An 18,089-nucleotide genomic window follows, 5' to 3' on the forward strand; every position below is an offset into this window, starting at 1 on the left:
TAAGTTTACTAAATTCAAATCTGTTTTTTATGTATGTCTAATTTTGGTAAGTAATCCAAAACTTTTGAATATCTCCTCTGAGAGAGAGAGAGAGCACTTGGAAATACCCAAATCCTTTTTTTAAAGTAAAACTTTTATTCCTGTTTTATTTTTTCCAGATTTACTGAAATATAATTGATATGTCACATTGTATAAGATTAAGGTATACAATGTGTTGATTTGATAAACTTACATATTGCAAAAAGACTACCCCCAAGGCATTACCTAATTCCTTCATGGTGTCACATATTACCATTTCTTGTGGTGAGAACATTTGAGATCTACTCTTCCCTCAACTTTCGAGTATATAATTCAGTATTGTTAACTATAATCACCATGTTATACATAAGATCCCCAGAACTTAGTCATCTTGTAACTGGAAGTCTGTGCTCTTTGATCAACATCTCCCCATTTTCCTACTTCCTCCTCAGACAACCACCATTTTACTCTCACTCTCAGTGAGTTTGGCTTTTTTTAGATTTCACAAATAAGTGATGTCATTCAGCATTTTTCTTTCTGTGTCTGACTTAAAAGTGGCAGTTTGTACCCTTTTACCAACCTTTCTCTATTTCCCCTACCTCCCAGCCCAAGGCATTCATTTTTCTACTCTAAGTTTGACATTTTATTTTATTTCATTCTTTTAGATTCCACATACTAAGTGATATCATGCAGTAATATTTGTCTTTCTCCATCTGGCCAATTGCACTTAAGCGTAAAATGCCCCAGGGTCCATCCACGTTGCTGCAAGTGGCAGATTTCTTTCTTTCTCATGGTTGAATTAGTCCACTGCGTTTGTGTGCATGCACGTGCTTGCAACAGAGCTTCTTTATTTGTATGCCTGTTGATAGACATAGATACTTGGTATTTTTTGGCTTGTCTTGGCTATTGTGAATAATGAACAGGGGAAGTACGGATTATCTCTCTGATATTCTGTTTTCATTTCATCAGAGATGCTGATCTCTACCTCTCTTTTTGTTGTACTGTCTGGCTTTGGTCTTAAGATAATGCTGGCCTTGTAAAGAAAGTTTGGGAGTGTTCCCTCCTCCTCAATTTTTTGGAAGTTTGAGAGCAATGTACATTAATTTTTTAAATGTTTGGTAGAATTCTCCAGAGAAACCAAATGGTGCTGGGCCTTTCTTCTTGAAACTCTTTTTTTATTACTGTTGCCAGTTTCCTTACATGTTACTGATCTGTTTAGATTTTCTATTCTTAATGAGTCAGTTTTGGTAGGTTGTACATTACTAAGAATTTATCCATTTCTCCTAGGCTATCCAGTTTGTTGGCATGATTGTTTACAGTAGTTTCTATGATGCTTTGTATTTTTGTGTTATCAGTTGTAATGTCTCCTCCCCCATTTCTGATTCTACTTATTTGAATCTTCTTTTTTTCTTAGTTTAGCTAAAAACTTTATTTTGTTTTCAAAATTAAATTTCAAAAAAACAGCTTTTAGTTTCATTCATTTTTTTTTCTATTGTCTTTTTGTTCTCTGTTTCATTCATTTCTGCCCTGATCTTTGTTAGTTCCTTCCTTATACTAACCTTGGACTTAGTTGTTCTTTTTCTAGTTTCTTGACATATAAAGTTAGGTTATTTATTTGAAATCTTTATTTTTCTTAATATGTTTATTATTATAAACTTCCCTCTTAAAACAGCTTTTGTTCTATCCCACATATTTGAGTATGTTGTGTTTTCATTTTCATTCATTTCAAGATATTTTTTCATTTCCATTCTGATTTCTTTGACCCATTAGTTGTTCAGGAGTATGTTGTTTAATTTCTACATATTTGTGAATTTTTTCAGCTTTCTTCCTCTTATTGATTTCTAGTTTCACACTGTTGTGTTTGGAAAAGATACTTGGTATACTTAAATTTGCTATGACTTGCTTTGTGACCTACCATACAATCTATTCTGGAGAATGTTCTGTGTGCAGTTGGGAAGAATGTAAATTCTGCTGCTGTTGGATGGAATATTCTATATATGTCTGTTAGAGCCATTGGTCTAAAGCATGGTTCAAGTCTAATTTTGTTTCTATTCTGTCTAGATGATCTAACCATTGTTGAAGTCCCTGCTATTACTGTATTGTCTTTCTCCTTTCAAATCTGTCAGTATATGTTTAATATATTTAGGCGCTCTACTGTTGGGTCCATATATGTAGGGGATTATTACATCTTTTAAATGAATTGATCCTTTTATCATTAGGTATGGATATTACATCTGCACTTTTTAAGGATTTTCTTCCTTGAAGTTTGTTACTCAGTTGTGATAATTTGATATATATAGTAAAATATGATATGGCAGTCTTTTTTTTTTTTTTTGATATGGCAGACTTTTGATGCATTTGTTTAAATATTTTAAGTTTCTGTTATATTAAAGTTTATATCAATATAAAAATATATTGATAAAATAAATACATTTTAACAATCTTTATATTCATGTGACAGAAAATGCAGTCAGTAAAGAGATACATAGGAAGATATTTAACCTTACTGAGAGTCAAGGAATGTAAAGTAATTTTCAGGATCTTGTTTTTCCCCTGCAAAAAATTATGAAGAGAGAATAGATCATAGATGAAAATAGATGTTATGAAAGGTAGGTAAATACACAGTATCCAGTTTCCTTTTATAAATGATGCTGTAATACGAGTCTTTATGTAGGAAAAAAATTCCTTAATAAAGATTATTTTAAAAATTATATATATTTAAAATATATAAAAATAAGTTTCTTCTACATATTAAAATAAGTAAACATTATACCTAAATTTAAATGGAACACTTAGCCCTTAAAATAATTTATGTTTTTTATTTTTATTTCTTTTTATTTTTTCATTAAAATAATTTAAAAAGCAGGATACTACCACAAACAATTGCTTAGGTTATAATAAGTAAATACATATTATGACAACAATTAAGTTTAAAGAACTGCAAAGTTTAAATAGAACAACTGGAGATAAATATACCCAAACCTCAGATGCATTTCTGTTTATGCAGTAGAACTATGAATAATTTTAATTTCTTTTTAACACTTTGAGTTTTTCAATTTTCTTCATTCATTACTACATAATAATGTTTAAAAAATAATGTAGAAACAGAAGTTTACAAAAGTACCTAAGAAAATTGGTACTAGAACCATCTTATACCAGATACACTTGAACTTTTATTGAAAGTTATACCTATTTACATTTATTTATCCAATTCAAAAATTGTATTTATAAAATAATCCTTTATATTTGTCTCAAACTGCCTGTCCTAACAGAAGGAAAGTTGGCTGGAAATTCTTGACTAAGCGCTCTACCATTCACTGTCTATATGACTTTGGGAAGTTACCCAACTTTCTTGACTCTTAGTTTCTTTCTCCATAAAATAATGGCTTGGACCCAGGATCTCTAAGATTCTTTCCAGCTCAAAGAGTTACCAGTTATATGAGAATGCAAATATAAGGTAAACATTACAAAAGGTACTTTAAATAAGGCTCTAATGCCACACTTCTACAAGAAAAACACAAAAGCTACCATGAAAAAGTAATTTATGTATGGAAAAAAAACAAGGAATGGTTAAGATATAGTATTAACTCAGTAAGTGATCATGATCAAATCACAGAAATGTGGATTGGCACAAAATTCTATCATTGGGAAAAAAACATGGAACATGATTAAAGTCTATTAGATTCATTGGCCTAAAGTTATTTTTCTTTACCTTTGGTAAGATAAATCATTCAGTTTTTGAAATATTCATGATTAACTAACTCATTATAAATTTATAACTGGTTGCAACATGGGGGTTGGGGGGTAGGAGAAGAATAAATGAAACAAGATGGGATGGGGAGGGAGACAAACCTTAAGTGACTCTTAATCTCACAAAACAAACTGAGGGTTGCTGGGGGGAGGGGGACCAGGAGAGGGGGATGGGGTTATGGACATTGGGGAAGGTGTGTGCTATGGTAAGTGCTGGGAAGTGTATAAACCTAGTGATTCACAGACCTGTACCCCTGGGGATAAAAATACATTATATGTTTATAAAAAAGTAAAAAAATAAAAAAATTTATAAATGGACATACACACACACACCCCAATATATATACACATATACTTTTATTGTATATAATGGCTTATTTCTATTAAATGAAAGTCCCATTAATTTTAGAAATTATTTGATAATCTACTTCATAATAGTTGCACCTGACTCGTTTTTTCAAAAATTATCTTTTGGGTTCAGTTGGTCTAGCGTGCAAACCTTGATCTTGGGATTGTTAGTTCTAGCCCCATGTAGAGCTTACTTTAAATAAATAAATAAATAAATAAGGAATCATCTGACTTTTCATACGCCTTACAGTGAAAATGTTTGGGAGCATATGAATGGGACACCATTCCAAAGAAACCTTGCATGAGCATCATGGTGAGCATTTAGTATATCTGTGGCCTCCCAGAATCTTTTGACCACTTTTTTTTTTTTTAAGATTTTATTTATTTATTTGACAGATAAGGATCACAAGGAGGCAGAAAGGCAGGCAGAGAGAGAGACAGAGACAGGGAGAGAGAGGAGGAAGCAGGCTCCCTGCTAAGCAGAGAGCCTGATGCAGGGCTTGATCCCAGGACCCTGGGGTCATGACCTGGGCCAAAGGCAAGGGCTTTAACCCACTGAGCCACCCAGGTGCCCCACTTTTGAACACTCTTCATAAATGTTGCTTATTCCTACATTGTGAGTCCTGGGTCTGCAAGCTCGAGGTTACATATGTCACAATCCTAGTCTCTCTCACATCTCAGACATCGAGCATGTTCCCTAGATCCTGCCATTAGCAGCACTCATGGAATGCCTTTGTCTCAAAAGAGCATCATGAGAGGAAGGAGGTGTTGCATAGAATCTGGCTAAGGGCCACTGAGTTCTCAGTGGCATCAGAAGCGAGGGTTGCTGGTAGTCTGTGCAACTTATTCCCAGAGCACTGTGGACAATCTGGTGGTGACTTTGGGTATTGCTCCAAGAAGCTTTAGGTTCTGAGAATGATTGTTTTTTTTTTGTAGTTGTTGTTATTGTTAAAACTAACTTGCATGAGTTGGTTCTGTTGTTTGTGATTGAAAGCCCTGATTTCATCATTTACAAAATAAATTCACAGTGATGGCTATCAGTTTTGCTTATCTTGGCTCTCACATTAATCTTCTTTTTAATTGCCAGCATCCTTGGTCATGACCATAAAATTATGACTCTTAGATTATTAAAAACGATATCTTAATAGTCATGCCACCAGTACCTGTTTCTTTTTCTTTTTCTTTTCCACGTTTAGAAAGTGAAGTGAGCAGAGACTAATTTTAAGGTGTTCTTTAGCTCTAATATTCCATGATTTATTCCCAAAGCTCTTATTGATTCTGACTCTTCTCTGCCCAAAATACCTTATCCTAAATTTCACATTCGAGTCTCTGCCACAGAAAATAAATATGAAAAGGAAGTTTAGCCTGGAGATCAGTAGCTAGGATTTGAAGCCAGACCCAATACACTGACAATCCGGAATTTGTGACCCTGGCTACCTTGCACTGATGTTTTTTGGTTGTTTTATTTGGTACTCCACCCCTCAAGTAATTAATATTTCTGTAACCCAAGGAAGGCAACCCCTAAGAGAAATGAGAAATAATAAGATTAGTATAGAAATAATGAAAATCATAAATTTAAATCCATAGTATAATACTTTTATAACTACTTGAAGTATAAAAGTAGTAATAAGTTTTATAATCAATATAATTTGTGTGTAATTTGATAAATGAATATGTAATATTTAAGAAAATCTGACATCAGACTTGTGGTTTTTAATTAATAATTATGAAACTTCAGTTACATGTTTCAATAAGTAAATAATCAATGTTTAAATTCACTTTGATTTAATATCTCCTAACTCATGTTTAAATAATTAGTGTAGTGGGACACTTGGGTGGCTGAGTCAGTTGCGGGGCTGGCTCTTGATTTCTGCTAAGGTTGTGGTCTCAGGTCGTGATCTCTGGGTGGTAGGACCCAGCCCTGTGTCAGACTCCAAGTTCAGCAGAGAGTCAGCTTGAGATTCTCTCTCTCTCCCTCTCCCTTTGCCCCTACCCCCTGTCCTGCTCATTCTCTCTCTCTCTCTCTCTCTCTCAAATAGTAAATAAATCTTAAATAAATAAATAAATAGTAGAGTAAATTAGCATTAAACAAAGAACATGTAGGAACCAGAGTTCCTTTTCATGAGCACTCTTCCGTTTGCCCTCAAGGAAGTAAGCCATTTTGTTTCAGAAGCACTGGAGGAAAGGAGAGGGAGAAAATGAGACCAGTTCTTTGAGGTAAAGATGGATTCTTTACCTCCAGTTTATTTTTCCTGAACATGGTGAAGGCTGTTCTAAGAGGGAGGGAGTTCTCAGACCCACTCTCATGCAGCACTCCTACAGAAGAACTGCTGAGTAGGCACAGTTTGGGGAAGTGTGAGGACTGAACACCACGTGCCATGATTTGGGGAAATGAAAGACATTTTTTTCCTGCACAGCATAAAAGTAATAGAGGTGTTTGCCTACAGATGATTTACGCAGGCATCAGTAACTAACATTTCAAAGGTGATCAAAATAGACAAAGACTAGAGCTTTTTCCCCTAGATTGTATATGATGATCCAGATTATTTATGATCTAGAGACAGGGTGGAACCTATCTATCCTATCTTCATTCCCCCATAAAATCAGTTAAATAAGGTGGATTAATGATGGATTTCCCCAAAATCTTGATGAATAACAAGCTTAAGCAGATACATCTAATTTAGAACAGTAAAGAAAATGGTGTTTTTTGCACCTAGTATTGTGGAGCAGATTCCCAGCCTTTATAAAAGTAGTGGAACCTGAGGTTCCAGAGGTTCCAGCTGGCTCAGTTGGAAGAGCATGTGACTCTTGATCTCAGAGTTGTGAGTCCCAGTCCCATGTTGATTGAAGAGATAATTTTTTAAAAAAGATAATAAACTTAAAAAAAAAAAAGGGAGTAGTATATTTTGACTCAGCCTAAGCTAGTCAAGATGCATGGGAAAGATACCACTGTGGAATCCCTGGTTTTTTGGAATGTGTCCACATTTGAGAGGAGATATAAAAAGGTCAACCAAGTGAAGCGGGCGGAGGTATAATCCAGTAATGTGGTATAAACCAAAAACAGTGAAATAGAACTTAGCTCTTCATTTGTATGGCTTAGGAAATAAAGCCTATGCTTAATGCCCCATCTCTTGGTTCAAGAAGAGGAACTGTGGTATAATAACCATTTTTTTTCTGTCTTGTGAAATACCAAAGTCAAGTCAAGAAATCAAGCCAGAGCTTCCTCAAGACAGTACAATGTTGGTTTTACTAAAAAACTCCTTCCTTTTGATAATCGTGTGATAATCAAACACAGTTGATTCTTCTTTAGGGACCTAAGATAATAAAATGGTAAATATATTCATTATAATTCAAACAAGATAATAGAATAAACAAAGCAATAAATAACCTTTTTTTTGTTTTTGTTTTTGAGATCTGTGCGATTAGTTGTAAAGTTATGGATAGATGATTAATTTTTAATTTTAAAAATTTAGATAAATATATGAATTGTGTTTTCTACCACAAGGTATCCCAAGAGTTTACAGGATATGGGTCTTTTAACTTATGTTTCTTATTTTCATAGCATGAAATCATATTTGTTCTATCTGCTTTGGGGGAGAGTTGGTAAAAGACCTTGAGTGTTCGTGGGACAGTTTTTAGATGTATGTTACTGATAATTAACAGGGAGTCAAGGGTTTCATAAGGAAAATGGCACAGTTAGGGGTACTTTGTTTCCCTAACTTAAAAATTATAAAAATAATCCATGTTCACAATTTTAAAAATCAAGCAATATAGAAGTGCTACCTAGAGGTATCTATTATATGATAGCATATTGGCTTTTAATTTCATGTTGGTGTTCCAAAGAGCAGTAATTTAATACATATAAATTCTTTGGTCAGTCACATTCATGTGAAAAGGAAAAGAAAACAAACAAAAAATATTTTAATTAGGAAAATGAAGCAATGTAATTTTAAAATCTTGATAAACATCTCAATTCAATATGATTCTATATATAACAGCTCCATTTAATCTTCAAAAAGAGAAGTAGGCAAAATGTTAATGAAAAATTAAAGGAAATTATGCTTAATGAAGGAGAAAATAGCCTAATATTTTAATCGCCTCTATAAAATAAGTTCAACTGTGTGTGAAAAAGAAGGTAAAAATAATGAGAGATAAAGCATTAGGGTTTTTTTTTTTTCCCACATCTGTGACTATATCAAGCATCACAACTTTCATGTTAGTGTGCATTAGGGAAACATTTTTCTATTTTATACACATTACCATGAAATTACCTCTCTACTATGGATGGTTAGGATGCTGTATGGCCCTGTGAACTCCAGTTGCACAAAAAGAAAGGCAGTAGGATAAAACAATTTTGAAAATGGAAAACAGATTCCATTTTTTTCTTTTTAAAAGTGTGTTTATTGAGGTATTACTTACAAAAGTACACTGAATCACTCTGAATGCAGGTGGCAGAATGGATTAGAGAGCAATGAGTTCTGACAAAGGTGTACATTTGTGTAGCTATAACCACAATAAAAAATGAGTACTTCCACCATTCCCCAAAATTTTATTGTGTCATTCTGTACTAAAACTGTCTCTTCAACCTCAGCTTCTGTCAATCACTGATCTGTTTTTTGTCCCCATATTTGTCTTTTTCAGAATGCCATATAAATAGAATCATAAAACAGGTAGCTTTTTGTTTCTGGCTTATTTTACTTAACATAATGCATCTGAGAATCATCCTTTTTGTTACATGGAAATTGCTGAGTAGTATTCCATATTTGGGATGTACCACTATCTGTTTATGCATTCACTAATGAGACACATTTAATTTTTTTCTCATTTTTAGCAACCATGAATATTTTTTCAAAGATTCTTATGTGTAGGAATGGGATTGCTGGGTCTTATGCAGTCATATGTTTAACTGTTTTTTTTTTTTTTTTAGGATTTATTTCTTTATTTGAGAGAGAGAGAGAGAGAGAGAGGGTGAGTGAGCAGGAGGAGGGGCAGAGGAAGAGGAAGAGAGAGAAAGAAACTCAAGCAGAATCCTCACTGAACGCAGAGCCCAAAGCAGGAGCAAAACAAGGAGCTTGATCTCACCACTCATGAGATCACCATCTCAGCATAAGCCAAGAGTCCGCAGCTTCACAGACTGAGTCACCCAGGTGCCCTTATTCCTTATTTCAATTCAGCTTGGCCTTTATATGTTTTGTATATGGGAGTTCATTGTGATGTTTCATTTGAAGAAATACTCAAAAAAGCTTGAAAACTTAACTATAGAGAACAAATGGATGGTTACCACAGGGGAGATTGTTGGGAAAATGAGAAACAGGTGATGGAAATTACCGAGAGCATTTGTCATGAGGAGTACGAGGTGATGTATGGAAGTGTTGAATCACTAAGTTGTACACCTGAAACTACTATTACACTGTATGTTAACCAACTGGAATGCAAATGAAAACTTAAAAAAAAAAGCTTGAAAACAGTTAATAAATGACTAAATTGTCATTATAACACGTAGATAATATTTCGAAACTTTAAAATCTTTCTTCCCTTCTGCATTTTCATATTTTAGTCCTCATTTCTTCTTTTGCTTATCCTTATTAAAAAAAAAAAATTGAGTACCTATTATGTAGCGGGTAGTGACCTGGTTACTGGAAATCTACCCAGAACAAAACAGACAAGACTCTCTGCTTTCATGGCGCTCACATGCTAGTATAGAGAGACAGACAATAAGCAATGACATAACTGCCAATAATAATGGCTATGAAATTTAAAAAAAAAAAAAAAGCAAGGCAAAGGGGACCAGAGGTGTTTGGGGAGGGGCTACAGTTCTGGTTGGGATAGCCACCTAGGCTGATTGAGACAGTGCATTTGGAGAAGAATTGAAAGAGAAGAGGAAAAATGTCATCCATGTATGAGGGAAGAGCATAAAAGCAGAGGAAACAGCCTGACTCAGGAGCATGCCTTCCACGTACTCCTGATATGAGGAGCAGCAAAGAGGCTGGGGTGGCTACAGGTGAGAAAAACTGTGCCGGGGAGAGGTGATGATGTTGGTAAGGATTGTGCTGGGGCCATAAAGTCTATTGTGAAAACACTGGTATTAGAATGGAAGAAATGGGAAGCCATGAAAGGCTTTTGAGCATAGTGACAAGATCTGACTTCTGAGTTTACAGGCATGCTCCAGCAGCTTTACTGAGAATGGACAGTGGAGGTCTAAGGGTGAAACTGAGGAGATGAGTTAGTAGGTACTGCAATAATTCAGGCGAGGGAAGATAGTAGTCTATAAAAGGGTAATGGAGGGGCTAAGAACTTGTCGGCTTCTGTATGTATTCTGAAGGTAGAGCCAACAAGATCTGTATTTGTAAAAGTGCAACACATCTTAGCACTCTTGGTCACAGGCAATAGAAATCAATTCTATCTTGAAGGAAAAAAAAAGATTTATTGTTTTTTTGCAGAATCAGGATAAGGATCAACCTTGGGATATGGGCAAGAGCTGGAGAGGAGGAGGAGTATGTAGTGGAAACACCAGCAGAGATTATTGGATTCAAAAACTCCGGTCTGCATACTGCTGTTGCTATCAGAATACATATGATCCTAACTGCTTTTCATAGCTTTAGCACATGCTAAACATTCAAAGTCCTATGAAGAGATGAAGAGAGCATCTGATTGGCAGAGTTTTAATCATGGGAAGAATGTGTCCCCATTCATATCTGTGGTAACAAAGAAGCAGTACCTCTCACTAAAACCATATTCCCATGAGGGATTTCTCAAAAGGGAAATCAGACTATTATTAGGAAGGAAGGGTTAAATGTTGAACAGCCAGGAAAACAACTGCTCACTAAAACATGATGATAAAACGTTTGAAAATTACCAAAAAAAAAAAAAAAAAGGAAAATAAAAAGGAAAGTAGAGGGAGAAATAATCTCAAATGCTATTGGCTAGATACAAACATTAAGAACATTTTTTGTATTTCTTCTATGAAGAAATTTTTTTCTATACATAGTATTTATATATAGTTGCATTGTGCACTTAAATATCATTTAAAATCTCACATTTTAAATAATTTTCCCAATGAATTTGTTATTTCTTACATGTAATTTTTTAAAAAAGATTTTATGTATTTGATAGAGAGAGATTGATCAAGAGACGGGACGCCCAGAGGGAGAAGCAGACTCCCTGATAAGTACGGAGGCTGATGCTGGACTTGATTCAGTGACTCTGGGATCATGACCTGAGCCAAAGGCATACGCTTAACTGATTGAACCACCCAGGTGCCCTTCTTACATGTAATTTTTCCTTCATTATTAAACCTACAGTTAAACTGCTTATTGCAAATGATCATAAAATTGAGGTCAAATATTTACCATTTTTGGATGACCTGGTTTCCATTTTTATTTCACCTGGATTAACAATTACATTTTTTCCCATTCATTTGAACAGTAGCAACAAAAATACTGCTAGGTACAATCAAAGTATTCAAATGATTGTCATGGCAAATAATACTCTACCAAGATGAAGTTGCTGGCAAAACTTAACTGGCAGAGTTTTTGATATGGATAATTGCCTATGTTCATAAACTATTAAACTATACATGAATTAGATCAGAACCACTAGCATTAACACCCTTCCACTCATAAGTGGACTGGCTGTGGTATACAAATCATTCAATTCTTGGGTAATGTACTTGAATGTCAAAGATGCAAATTATTTTATCCTTGATGTAAATTTATCAATTTTGGAAATATTCCACTGAATTTTTCCTGAAAAATTGTCATAAATAATGGGTTAGATAAAAGTAAAAATAAGAGATAAGTTTTTAAAATAAGGTTGAAGGAATGGGGATCAGAAGGATTGGTAGAGAGAAGAGCAGGTGCAAAAAACCTTGAGAAGAAAATGTGGTATAGAACTCAAAGAAAGTGAACATGGTGTAAGTTGAAGCTGGAAATGTAGGTAGAGGTCAGACATGCAGGCCTAGTAGGTCTGAAGTGTTTTAAAGAGGTGGTGCTGAGTTTGTATTTGCATAATGTCACTCTGAATGCAGGTGGGAGAATGGATTAGAGAGCAATGTGTATTCTTAGGGATCAATTACAATGTATTCATGAAAAACCTAATGTATGCCAGGAACTGTTGCTAGGTACTGAACTGTTGCTAGGTACATAAACAAGACCAACAAGGCTCTTATGTAATTGAAAGTATCTTAAGATATTTTAAAGGTTAAAAAAAAATACATATATATATGCATTATAAATAAAGATATTGGCACTTCTACAAGTATGATATAAAATATAAACACTAATATTTTAATAAAGACAGAATAGCTTAATGAAAATAAAACATTTGATGTTGATTTTGCCACTAACTAGTTACCTGACCTTGGGTAAGGAATATAACCTCTATGGTGCTGGCCTTGGTAAAGTTCTTCTGTAAAATAAGGAATGAGACTAACGAGCTGAGATTTTTTCCACATCTAAAATTTTTTTAATCAAATTACATAATTTGAAATAATGGCCTCATCATATTTGGAAACCTCTTGCTCCATCAAGCAAAGCTAATTCTCTTTGTCCAAGTGAAACTTTAAGTGCTAAATTTGTATAGCCTTGGAAATATATGGTAAGTGATTTATGGCCTAATGATTCATATGAATAAAGCTACAATTCATATCCTAATTACTGGTTACTGAGGTATCTAAAATGGCTTCTTCTGGCTCCTGTGATTGTAATTTCTAAAGCCTTTTTATAGGCAGAGATGACAGCTTAAAAGATGCTGCATTATAACCTACTTGGATATATGACATTTCCATTGGAAAATGGTATTAATTCCAAGAAAGGACAGAATTCCAAGGCTAGTCATTAAAATTTTTGAAATAAATACCTTAAGTGATAAATTCTTAGAGGGACTGAATCTTTGTATCTCGTGTGGCATTATATATAGGTGCAAACTTCAAAAATACTTTGAGGAGATAAGGATGGTGCTAGAAGGAGAAAAACAATTTCATGAAATTTGTGACATCGCAATGTTAATATTTAGTTACAGTAAAACATTCAATCCTATGATGAAGTATTTAAATTTACTATAAAATAGAATTATTGGTTGATAACATTTCACATTTTAAATTTTTTTTGTCACTTTACATGAAAGCACTTTATTTTTAAAAAATTTTAAAGATTTTATTTATTTGAAGAGAGAGCCAGTAAGCATGAGCAGGGCAGGGGCAGGGTATGGGGGAGACTGAGGGAGAGGGAGAAGCAGCCTCCTTGTTGAGCAGGGAGTGTGAGGAGCCAACGACGGAGGGCTTGATCCCAGGGCCCTGAGATCCTGACTGGAACCCAAGGCAGATGGGTTGGCAGATGGCAGAGCCACCCAGGTATTCCAACATTGCACATTTTTAAAATAAAATCTAGAAATTATAATATATTTCATTACAGCTTTAGGTACTAAAATCAAAGTCCATTACAACAGATATTGCCCATTTATTGCAACAGATTTAATAATTTTTCAGATATACTAGTTCTTATTAAGGTGAGTATGAGGTGGGGAAAGATATCCTGTAACTCAAAATTAACTTTCCTAACTCCCCATTCTCTGCTGCTCTGAAGAATTTGAAAGAAGGAGGAGATGGAGGGTGCGGGAATGGAGGAAAAAGAGGAAATATGAATAAGAGGGAAAAAACTAGAAGATGAATAAGGCTATGGAGGTCAAGAAAGAGAGTCACCCAGTTTGGAGATGGAGGTGAGAAAGCTAATCCTCCAAAGGAAGAATCTCAGTAGTTCTTTTACATTTCATTTTCTCTACTTTCAAAATTTTTATCCCCCATCTTTAGATATTGTTTTATTGCTTGGGGGAAAATATGTCATACACTACTATGTGTCATACACTACGAAGCATTTAAATTCAGTTAATTAGTATTTCGTATCTGAAACCTGTTCATTTGGAGTTGTGCATGATATATAAGAATTGTTTAATGGTTTATTATTTCAAGTTTCTCCTTATTTTGATTTACTTGTCTACCCCATACAAACAGAGGCTGACATAAATTTAATAACTGTATTTCCAGTGAAGGGGCCTGGAGAAATAGGCTAACATTTAAGATAAAGAATCTTAGCTAGGACCTGTCTTTGAAGGGGACAAAAGCCTGGCCAAGGGCAGCAGCAAGGGGCTATGTCTTGAGACAAGAGGAGACAGCTTGAGCACAGCAGGATTTCCTCAAAGGAGAAAAGGAAGAATAGATTGGTATAAAAGAAAAATTGTCCTCCCTCTGGCAGGGAAAGAAAGCAATGGAGGTCTTGGCTGTATCAAGCTTGGAGCTTGTTTGGAGAGGGGGCTAGTTTGTGGCTGAGGTAGGGCAGGGCAAAGGGAGGCATAGGTGCCAGTGCTCCTGGGGTCAGGGATGAGAAGATAATCAGGCAATTTATAGGGCCCCTTAGTTGAGATAACAATAGTAGTAAAAGTAGTAATAGTTTTAACAGCTAACATTCTCTTGCATGTTTACCATATGCCAGAATATGTTTTAATGTTTTAAATATATATAATTATAAAAGTATAAATATATATTAAATATCTTATAAGTATATATGTAATGTTTTAAATATAATATAAATGTTTTTACATATATATGTGTAAATAAATATATATAAATGTTAAAAAAATATATATGTGTGTGTGTGTGTATAGCTCCATGCCCACTGTGAGGCCTCGACTCACAACACTGAGATCTACAGACCGAGCCTGCCAGGTACCCGTTTTTATTACATCAATTAAATCCTCACAACAAAACTCTGAAGTACTATTTGACCGTTTTATAGAAGGGCAAACTGAGGCATAGAGAGGTTAACTAACTTGCTTGAGGTCACATGGATAGGAAATGTAAAAGGAGGTTATTACATGGTTATGAAATAGAAGATTGTATTGTCTGTTAGTCAAATTGCCATAAATCCCCTAAAAGAAATCAGGTATAGCTTTTGCTAGGCTAGCATACATTTTGTGTGGTGATACGGCATGGTCATTAGATTTGGGTGCAAAGCCAGTTTAACAGAGCAGTGCACAGAGGAAATAGGCTGCTCTCTTCAGTAGCTTAGTGTGTTTCATTGGTGAGAATTTTTGGAATGCTGGGCACACCCTGGTTTAAGTATGCAAGCACATTCCAAAGTGAAATTTCAATGACTATTTTTTTCATTCGCCTTAACGGTTATCACAGCATTATAATGAAAGGCAGACTGCAAATATTCTTCAGTTATAAACAGGGAGACCAGTAATACTGGACTGTGTCACTCATTTTTTGGATTACATTACACACTTTTCAGTCATCCTAAGGTGGCTTGACAAAATTAGAAAAACTTGTAAATTCTCTCCTGTGTGACATGGTTGGAAGTGCTGCACTGCAAAAGTACAAGTTTTCCTTCTCTTACTGGGATTTAAGTTTGGGCAACGGATTTCCCTTCTTTTACTTAAATCAGCGCTTAGTTGGGAACTATGCAAAACCTACCTGGGGGGAGAAGTATTTTTAAGATACCATGTTATAGGGCATTATATTTAAAAATTGAAGAAAATAAAAGATTGTTTTCACCACAGCTTTAGTAATTACAGGACAAAGGATAAATTCTTGGCTAGACTTTACAGCAAAGAAAAGATCTCACGGTGGCTGCAGGAGGCAGCAGGAAAACAATTTACTTTGGCTCCAAGAGATTCTAAAATCTCCTGACATATTTTTATATTTATTCAAAGGTAAACTTATATTAGGCAAAAAAAAAAAAAAAAAAAAGTCCGAGGAAACACTAAGAATTTATTCTGATTACCGGTGCAATTCCCCCGACCAGAGCAGTGCTTACATACACGAGAATTTAAATAAGCGGCTGCTGATTTGAACTACACCTGGAGAGCCCCGAGTTCCCCTGTCCGGGGCCCCTCCAGGCCAACACAACCACCAAAGTCAAAGCCTCTGAAGCCAAATTTAAATAACATTCCTAAAACAGAAAGTACGCAGGCAGGAAAATCTTCCGCTTCCAGCAAGCCGTGAAGAAAAATTCATCGTGGGAGCACTGGTTTAAAGGATTTAGTGACGCTTAAAAAAAAAAAAAAAAAAAAAAAAAAAAAAAAAAAGCTGGCGGGGCGGAGAAATCCACTCAAACTTGACTCAGGAAATGGGAAGTTTATTGAGTAAACAAGCGGTAGCCACAGACACACCTGCCACAACCAAGGAAGACCAGGCGCTACCGCTACTGCCTCCCGGTCACATCCGGGTACTTCTCTACCGACTCCTGACGTTCCGACGTGCGAGCCGTTAGGGTTATTTGAAACACACGCAAAGCCAATCCATCGGCGCCTGAGGGGAGGGTGCGGAGAGCAGTGGCCAATCACCGCCCCTCTGGAGACCGCAGCCTATGGGAAGGAGGTTGACATCACGCGCCAATCGGCATGGCTTTTAGAGAAAGAGGCTCATTTTTTGAATTGGTTGTGGCTGACACCCGCGAGGAATGGCGGTACCAGTAAGGGGAGTCAGTGCTTGAACAGGTGGACTTCCGAGGCGTTTTTTGAGAGTGGTGAGGACTTTGTGGATGTGGGTTGGGGAGGTGGGGAGTGGGCCAACGTCCCCGGAGCATTGGGCTCCTTTTCTGGTCGGACTGCCCCACCCCGATGACCGCGAATCCCGAAGCACCCCTGCTCAGGCTTCCTGGCTCTGGAAACTCCCCCACTGCACTCCCAACAGCTAGGCAGTGACCGCAGTGGGATCCCGAAGGCCTGGTCGTGGGGCATCTTCATCCCTCACCTGGTGAGATATTTCTTCCGGAAGGAGGTCTGGGTGAAGGGAGGGAGTTGGGAAGAGTGGTCTCGACGAGCCGCCTTGTCCCTGCGGTTCTGGCTGCCCACAGCTGCTGCCTTTGGGGGCTTATCTTAGAGGGCTTAGTGGTTTCGCTCTAGGATTCTTCTTGGTGCCTTCTGTGTAGGAAGTAGACTTTTTCGTTTTTAAAAACGCCAGCCCATTCCGGCCTCCGCCTAACACCGCCCCCCCACCGCCCGCTTGCGCTTTCCTCCGGGGTACAGATTTATTTGGCTTTGTGGTTAAAACTGGAGCCTCTGGAATCAGTCCGGTTTGAATCCCTGTTTTACTGGCTTGGATGGTTACTTGACCTCTCTTTTCTAGGCTTCTTTATGACATGGAGACAGTAATAGTACCTGCCTCTTAGGATGGTTTCAAAGAGTAATACAAGTAAAAGACTTCGAACAATGTCACATATTAAGCGTTAAATATTAACATAATGTTTTTAATGTTAATACTAATGTTATTGTTGTCAGTTACAACACCATCATATCCAGTATTTCATTTAGCTCTTCTGAAAAATGATTACCTAAAAAAATAAGTAAAAAGAAACCTAAAGTGGATATTTGTTTAAGTGAAGGTTTTCTCTTTGGAATGAAAAGAGGCATGCGTTATAGTTATTTAGTCAAAAGCTGCTTAATTATGTTCTTGGATGAGAATTAAGGTGTATAGGTTTATGAACACTAATCTTATACTAGTTTACAGAATACATGAATGTGAAAAAGTAATGAGTGTATTTCCATTTTTTTTTTAAAGATTTTATTCATTTACTTGACAGAGAGAGATCACAAGTAGGCATAGAGACAGGCAGAGAGAGAGAGAGAGAGGAGGATGCAGGCTCCCCGCCGAGCAGAGAGCCCGAAGCGGGACTTGATTCTAGGACCCTGAGATCATGACCCCAGCCGAAGGCAGCGGCTTAACCCACTGAGCCACCCAGGCGCCCTGTATTTCCATTTTTAATCAGAGTGCTGATGTTGTCATCAACGTTCCGTTCAACTCTCTTTTTTCCTAAAATTTGAAGCTATTTCAGCAATAAATTGATCATATACAGTATTATCAGACACAGTTTTAATTTTTAATTACCTATTTTGATGGCCTTTAAACAGGCATAAGAGAAAATGTAAACTCATAAAGCGTTTTTGATTATTAAAATCTCCCTCCTTCATTCTTTAAA

At 36.1% G+C, this 18,089-nt stretch overlaps 1 protein-coding gene across 7 annotated transcripts in view; it reads left to right on the forward strand.

Annotated features, from left to right (window-relative positions):
• Positions 1-16,479: 16,479 nt before the first annotated feature.
• ECT2 (epithelial cell transforming 2) overlaps positions 16,480-18,089 on the forward strand; it is a 62,405-nt gene continuing 60,795 nt past the window's right edge. For 6 of the 7 annotated variants that reach the window (XM_045088631.1, XM_045088635.1, XM_045088633.1 and 3 more), the window contains exon 1: positions 16,480-16,637. The gene's annotated coding sequence lies outside the window, so the exon portion shown is untranslated. The other variant, XM_045088632.1, reaches the window with a different exon arrangement.

Source organism: Mustela putorius, unplaced genomic scaffold (assembly GCF_011764305.1).
Source record: "Mustela putorius furo isolate JIRA1106 unplaced genomic scaffold, ASM1176430v1.1 tig00003834_pilon_pilon_pilon, whole genome shotgun sequence".
Lineage (NCBI taxonomy): Eukaryota > Metazoa > Chordata > Mammalia > Carnivora > Mustelidae > Mustela > Mustela putorius.